A 7,055-nucleotide genomic window follows, 5' to 3' on the forward strand; every position below is an offset into this window, starting at 1 on the left:
TGGGACATGTCCCCCAACCCTTACCTCCTGCCAGTCGTGTGACTCATCTTGCTTCAGGAAAGGAAGGAGGGCGACCACCTAGAAATCAAAGTTGGTGTTTTCAGCGTTGCATCATTGCATAGCTCAGTCATCACTGTTAGCATCAAAATTCCACACCTCTTCTGAACAAGGAAAAATCATTACCAACTCTGCAAAAACTAAGAGGACTTAAGGTCACATAGTGAACACAGTTGTGCAAACTTTATACAAATAAATGAGATGAGAACAAATAATAGAAAGCAACCCAAGAATAATTATCATAAAACATTAAAATATGAATGCTATGTAAGAAGTGAAGGATGGGGGCAAGAGTCACAAGAGAAACTCGGGCCCAGAGTGCTTCCCAGGTGAATTAATTTCGATGTTTAAGAATAAATATACCAATCATTTGCAAATGAATTTTAAAAAGAGAGTATAGGGTATTTCCATGTTATTCTGAGGCTTTAGTATTCTGACATCAAAGGTAGGAACATTAGGTGAAATGATAGATAGGGAAGAATTCACTTCTGGTGCTTACATCCATCCTGTCGGTCCCACTCCTGTCACAGTGTCAGTCCCACCTGGGCACAGATCACACCATGCGGGACCTCCTCTCTGCCTTCCCACAGCCAGCTCACACTGGCGTTGGCCGCATTCCTGTGGCATCAGTAGGCGTTGAGCCTCACAGTCTGTTTTTAAATTACTACTTCTTTTATAGCACTGTCATAATTTCTTAAATTAGTGTTGGTTTAACTAACTTTTCTCGTTCATGAATAGTCTCGTGTTTAAGCCAAGCTCTAAAAGTTTTTATACAAATTAAAATTTAAGCATATTCCTTAAAGTTTTCTGCTTTGCCTTTTCTGTAAAATTAAATTTTATTCTGCTGTCATATTCCTTATAGTTGTGTCTAATTTATGTATTTAAAGAGTTTACACATTAGTAAATATCTGCCTATCTATCTATCTATCTATCTATCTATCTATCTATCTATCTATGTAAAATATATACTTATTATCTGGGGTTTTCTTTCAAAACTATGAGACTTCAACTCAGGTACACAAATGAATGCAATACTAGGAATCTGAGAAAAATAACATATAAAAATCCCTCCAGTACAAGGAAAAAAGAGTAGCTTCTTTTCTCTTTCTTTTTTTAAAATTCTTCTTAGAAATGTACAAATGTTTTTTTTCTAGTTTTGGAGCAGAGAACATATATAACTAAAGTATTTGACTACATTGTGTGTGTGTGTGTGTGTGTGTGTGTGTGTGTGTGTATTTACCCAGACTTGCATGTGTTCTAAGATGTACTCCACCCACCACAGGACAATGTGTGTCCCCAGGATACTATGGGTGTTAAATGAGTTCTTAGGGCAGATGTGATGTGGTGGTGGTGGTGGTGGTGGTGGTGGTGGTGGTGGTGGTGGTGGTGTGTGTGTGTGTGTGTGTGTGGTGGTGGTGGTGGTGGTTGTGTGACATGCACACACACACATGGACCCCATTTGGAATTGTACCAAGGTCCCTAAAAATGACTGAACAACTCAAGCTTGACAAGTACTTGTATGAATGAGGGGTGCATTCACTGGAAGTCTCCAACACCTCTCTTATTAAGCTGTTATTTCAGATGACACTAAGAATGCAGCAAAATTAATGCAAACCCTAATATAGAGTGACACCTAGTGTCAAAAGGGCAGAAGTGTCCATATCTAAGAAAACACAAAGTGCAAAGAGAAATAGGTTTGGGGACAATTAATATGCTGTACAGACCGAGCAGTGAAGTTACACTGCTGGGTTTGCCATCTGAAAGGAAATTGGTTCTGATGGACCTCACAGACAGGTATTGATGTAGGAGTGTTTCTATCTATCTGCTGTTTCATTGGTTAATTAATAAAGAAACTGCTTGGCCTGATAGGTTAGAACATAGGTGGGTGGAGTAGACAGAACAGGATGCTGGGAGTGAGGCAAATACCTCAGGCAATTGCCCTGCCTCTCCTCTCTGGGACAGTTGCCATGTAGCCAGCCACCAGGTCAGACATGCTGAATCTTTCCCGGTAAGACACCACTTCGTGGTGCTACACAGATTATTAGAAATGGGTTATCAAGATGTGAGAATTAGACAATAAGAGGCTGGAACTAATGGGCCAGGCAGTATTTAAATGAATACAGTTTCCGTGTAATTATATCGGGTGTAAAGCTAGCCATGTGGGATCCGGGTAGGACGAAAAGCAGGCCTGCTCGCCTCATCACTACAAGGTATGAAGGAAAAAACGCACTTACCACATCAGTTGCTACATGCAGTACCAGGAGATAAAATAATCTGGAAAAAATACAAACGAAATCACACTGTACAATAGCAGCAGCAATTTGACCCATCTACCACGGAATGAGACATAACTGTCATGCTCTCAGGTCTGTCTGTCCTCTGCACAAGTCAAACAGAAAAGACAAAGAGATGTGGTTGAAACAATCACCCCATATCTTTCACATTATTGGTGTGCTCTTTCCATAACTATTCCAAGGATTTGATTACTGACATCAACTCACGAGTTGCCCAAGGAGACAAACATATAATAGATTCTACTGGCCTTCTAACCACGATATACCTCACTCCACAGGTCAGGGAACCAATGTGGAGATTCTACCCACTTCTCAGTCTATATATTCCAATTATGCATAGCAGCTGAGAAAATAACCACTGAGTTCCTTTACAGACACACTCACGACTCTGGTTATATACCTAGAAACAAAGCCAGGTTGTGAAGGTGGACATTGTCTTGCTTAGATCTTCTTCAGGAACGTTTACTGTTACTTCTGCAAACAATGGTTGTCTAATTCTTTAACTGGTGTGGGAGGTCCTTCTGTCTATGTTTTGCTTTTATTGGTTAATTAATAAAGATCTGCTTTGAGCCTATGGCAGGAAAGAACAGAACTAGGCAGAGAAAGCTAGGCTGTATGCTGGGAGAAAGAAGGGTAGAGTCAGAGAGATACCATGGAGCCTCTACCAGAGTCAGACATACTGAAACTTTGCCAGTAAGCCACTGTCAATTGACAATACACAGATTAATGGAGATGGGTTAAATTAATATGTAAGAGTTAGCTAATAAGAAGCTAGAGCTAATGAGCCAAGCAGTGATTTATTAATACAGTTTCTGTGTGATTATTTTGGGGCTAAGCTAGCCGGGCAAGTGGGAACCAACAAGCAGGCTCCGTTCTCCAATATTAACACAGGGGTAGAGGGCACAGTAGGACTCTAGTCAGGCTGGGAATGCATCTGCCATGAACAGTGAAAAGGCCATTCCTCAGGCAGAATAGATCCATCAGAATCTGAGAGTTCAATGTCCTAAGTGACTCGCATCATTTCATCAGGACCCTCTCAAGTATTTCTGTACCAATTTATGGGATATCACCCTTTTTCAATCAGTTCCTTCACTATGATTGCAGACACCTTTCAAGCCTGAGACACAGCCAACCATATAACAAGGGCTTGTTAGGTCAGTATAGGACAAATCAGTGATGTAGAGAACTGAAATTACCTGCAACCATAGTCTGATCAGGAAGTGCTGTAGGATAATGCTTTTGGACACTATACAGATTTGTCATTCGTATTGGTTTAATAAAATACTGATTGGCCAGTAGCCAGGCAGGAAGTATAAGTAGGGCAACCAGACCAGGAGAATTTTGGGAAAAGGAAAGGCAGAGAGAGTCAGACACAGAAGAAGCAAGATGAGAATCCCTCACTGAAAAAAGTTGCCAAACCACATGGCTAGCATAGACAAGAATTATGGGTTAATTTAAATTGTAAGCGCTAATTAATGAGGCTAAAGAGTTTATAATTGTTATAAGCCTCTTTGTGGTTCTTTGTAACTGAATGACTGTGGGACCGGGTAGCATAGAAACTTCCATCTACAAGGAAGCAGTCTTTAACCAGTCTTAGGCACTGTTCTTATGCTCACTCACCTCCCCTTGCCTTAGGACCTGGGTTTACCCCTTCAGAAAGATCAGCAGCTTCTTCTGCTGTTGGGAGGTCAAGACCCAATCACTGGTTGGCCTAGCTGGAAATCCTTCTCACACCTTGGGAAGATCACTGTCAGTAGTATAATGTCTGTGTAGTCCTTGCATTTCCAGCTGCTACTTTTGTTACCAGAATAAAGCATTTATCCATGCAAACTACTTTCAAATCTCTTTTACCATCAGAGCTAATATCAAGTCACAAGGAAATCAAGGTTTCTGAGATTAGATAAAATCATATCTAATTTCTGCCTATTTTAACTAAGATGTGCTATAGTACTCCTTAGAGTCCAGTTCCCTTGCTCTTCCAATAAATCAGCTCAAATATATGTGACCTTGGCAGTTGAACAGTGTAATGATGCTAAAGCAATAATCCTCAGCCTAAGAAAACCAGGTGATTTCCTCTCAGATTAAAAATAAAAATGCTAATTGCTAACTCACAGCAAGACTCTAGGTCTGGCGTTTCCCACTCCTTCCTTTCCTTTAGTTTTACGTACACTGACCTTCCCGTAGCCCAGGCACACTCACCCTCCCCACTGGGCTCTTTCTCAGAGACAAAAGAAGCAGCTAGGATGAGGTATGGTTTCTTCTTACCTTTGCATGCTTTTAGAGAGCAATAGGTACTGTCCCTTCTGCTACAGACTCAAAAAGTCTGAGTTGTAGTCTAAGGAGAAAGACCGTGGACATATCCAGACACTGTGTTTGTCTAGGACAGCCCCGTTGTTGTTTGTTAACTCGAGCTAGAGTTAACTTCAACTGAGAAAATGTCTCTATTAGACTGGACTGTGGGCAAGCCTGTGGAGCATGCTCTTGATCAACAGTTGATGTAGAGCAGCCTATCTCACTGTGGGCAGTGCCACCCTTGGACAGGTAGGCCTGGATATAATAAGAAAGCAGGCTGAGCAAGTCATGGGGAACAAGCCAGCAAGCTGCCTTCCTCCATGGTCTCTGCTTCAGTTTCTGATTTATTTTCCCACCTTGACTTAACTTCAGGATGGACCACAACTGTACGTTAAAATAAACGTGTTGCTCTTCGAGATATTCTCGGTAATGATACCACAGCAACAGAAACAACTAGGACACTGTCAATCCACTCTTCTGTCTTCATTTCTCTTTCTCCAAGCCTCCTCACTCCCAGGCTCTAATTGTTTCACCCTATTTCATATCCTTGGGTCCTTTTTGAAACATGATTATTTTATTGATTCTTTGGGAATTTCACATCATGCACCCTAATCCCACTAATTTCCCAATCCCATATCTGCTCTTCACCCTTGTAGTGCTCCTCCAAATAAAAACTAAAAAAGAGATAATAAAAATAGGATAAAATAATAATATTAATTAAGGAACAAAAAAAAACAAAATTAAAACAAATAATTCAAAAAACAAAAAGAAAGCAAGGAAACAAACAAACAAAAACCCACTTCGCTCCTCCGTCTTTCCTGCTTCTCCATTGTGTTCCCATTCATCTCAGTGGCTCTGGGAGCCTCTCTGTATCATGCAGTAGACCCGTTTGTCCAAACAGTTTCACCTGCCAGTGCTCACTATACAGTGTGTTGGTCAGGTTTAATGCCTCTGGCTTCTGACACACCATCAGTACTGGACACTCTCAAATGTCCTGGTGTTGCCTTGGTCATGGAGATCCTGAGACTGGTCCCTCCACATATCCCAGCAGGTCATAGATGGGGTAAATGATGGAGTGGGCCAACTTGAAGCCCCGGATGTGTGTCTGGGTGGTAGCTGATTGGGCGCTGGGATCACACCCCTCAGGAGAAGGGGCAAAGCCAGCTCTCCCACACTTCTGGTGAAGGGTGGCATCAGCAGGGAGGAGAGGCAGATCTATGAAGGGTAAGACGAGCTCTCCAGTGCCAGGATCCTCGAGTTCCATTATCTCAGGGCCAGTGAGGAGCAGGGTCAGCTATCTCAAACACAGACCTCAGCTGTGGCAGGATCACATATCCCAACATGGCCAGCAGCAGCTTAGACCCAGATGTCACTGTGGCAGCCCAGGCCTCTCAGATTGGCATGGGCCCAGAAGCAGCATGATTCCTGGACTTAAACATGGCCCCAGGTGGCAACCCAGCCCCTGGGCAGAAATAGGGCCTTGGATGATAACAGGAGCCATGGACCTCAACACAGACCCTGGCTGCCGCAGGCCCACAGACCCAGGCATGGCCCTTGGCGGCAGCCCAGTACTGAAAGTTACCATGGCCCTGACTGGAAAACAGACCTGCCCCATCAATCCATTCCACCATTGCATGAATTCTAATTGCTCTCAATAAGAATCTGGAGTCAGATATTGGTGGGTGACAATTGAGAGATCAGAGAAGCAGTGCAGCCAGCCACTAGAGAGACTTTTTACCTCTACTGAATCCTCAGACCAAAAGGACGATCCTGTCTACAGTCTTTCTCCTCAGACTGCAACTCCAGACTGTACTGAACTCCTGTTTCCTCCCACCTTATATTCCTCTATCTTCCCAGTCATGCCCCTTCCTGTCTCCACCTACTTACTGCTGGGATTAAAGGCATATGACATCTACTTACTTCTGGGAATAAAGGTGTGAACCAACATCAACTGGCTTTGTTTCTCTTTGAGACTGGATCAGTCTTGTGTAGCCCAGGGTGGCCTTGAACTCACAGTGCTCCCTTTGCCTCTGTCTCCTGAGTCCTGGATTAAAGATGTGTGTCACTATGGCTTACCTCTAGTGGCTTAGCTCTGCCCTCTGATCTTCAGGTAAGCTTTATTTGTTAAAGCACAAACAAATATCAGTACAATCCTCACTGCCTTTGCCTCTTCAGATCTGTCACTCTCCGCAGGACATGAACCATTCTGTCTCTCGAATACAGCACCAAGTATGTGCTCACCATGATGGCTCTCCACCACCTCGTCCTAATTGTGCCAAGCAGACCCATGGTTTCTTCTCCCCACCTAGGGCAAAGGCCCTGGGCAGGCATGTGTGTGTTCATCTCCAAATATCCTGTCCTAATGGTGCAGAGCTAGCCTGTGGTTTTTTTCTCATTGGGTCTCTTGATAAT

Source organism: Arvicola amphibius, chromosome 1, assembly GCF_903992535.2.
Source record: "Arvicola amphibius chromosome 1, mArvAmp1.2, whole genome shotgun sequence".
In the NCBI taxonomy this organism is placed as follows: Eukaryota; Metazoa; Chordata; class Mammalia; order Rodentia; family Cricetidae; genus Arvicola; species Arvicola amphibius.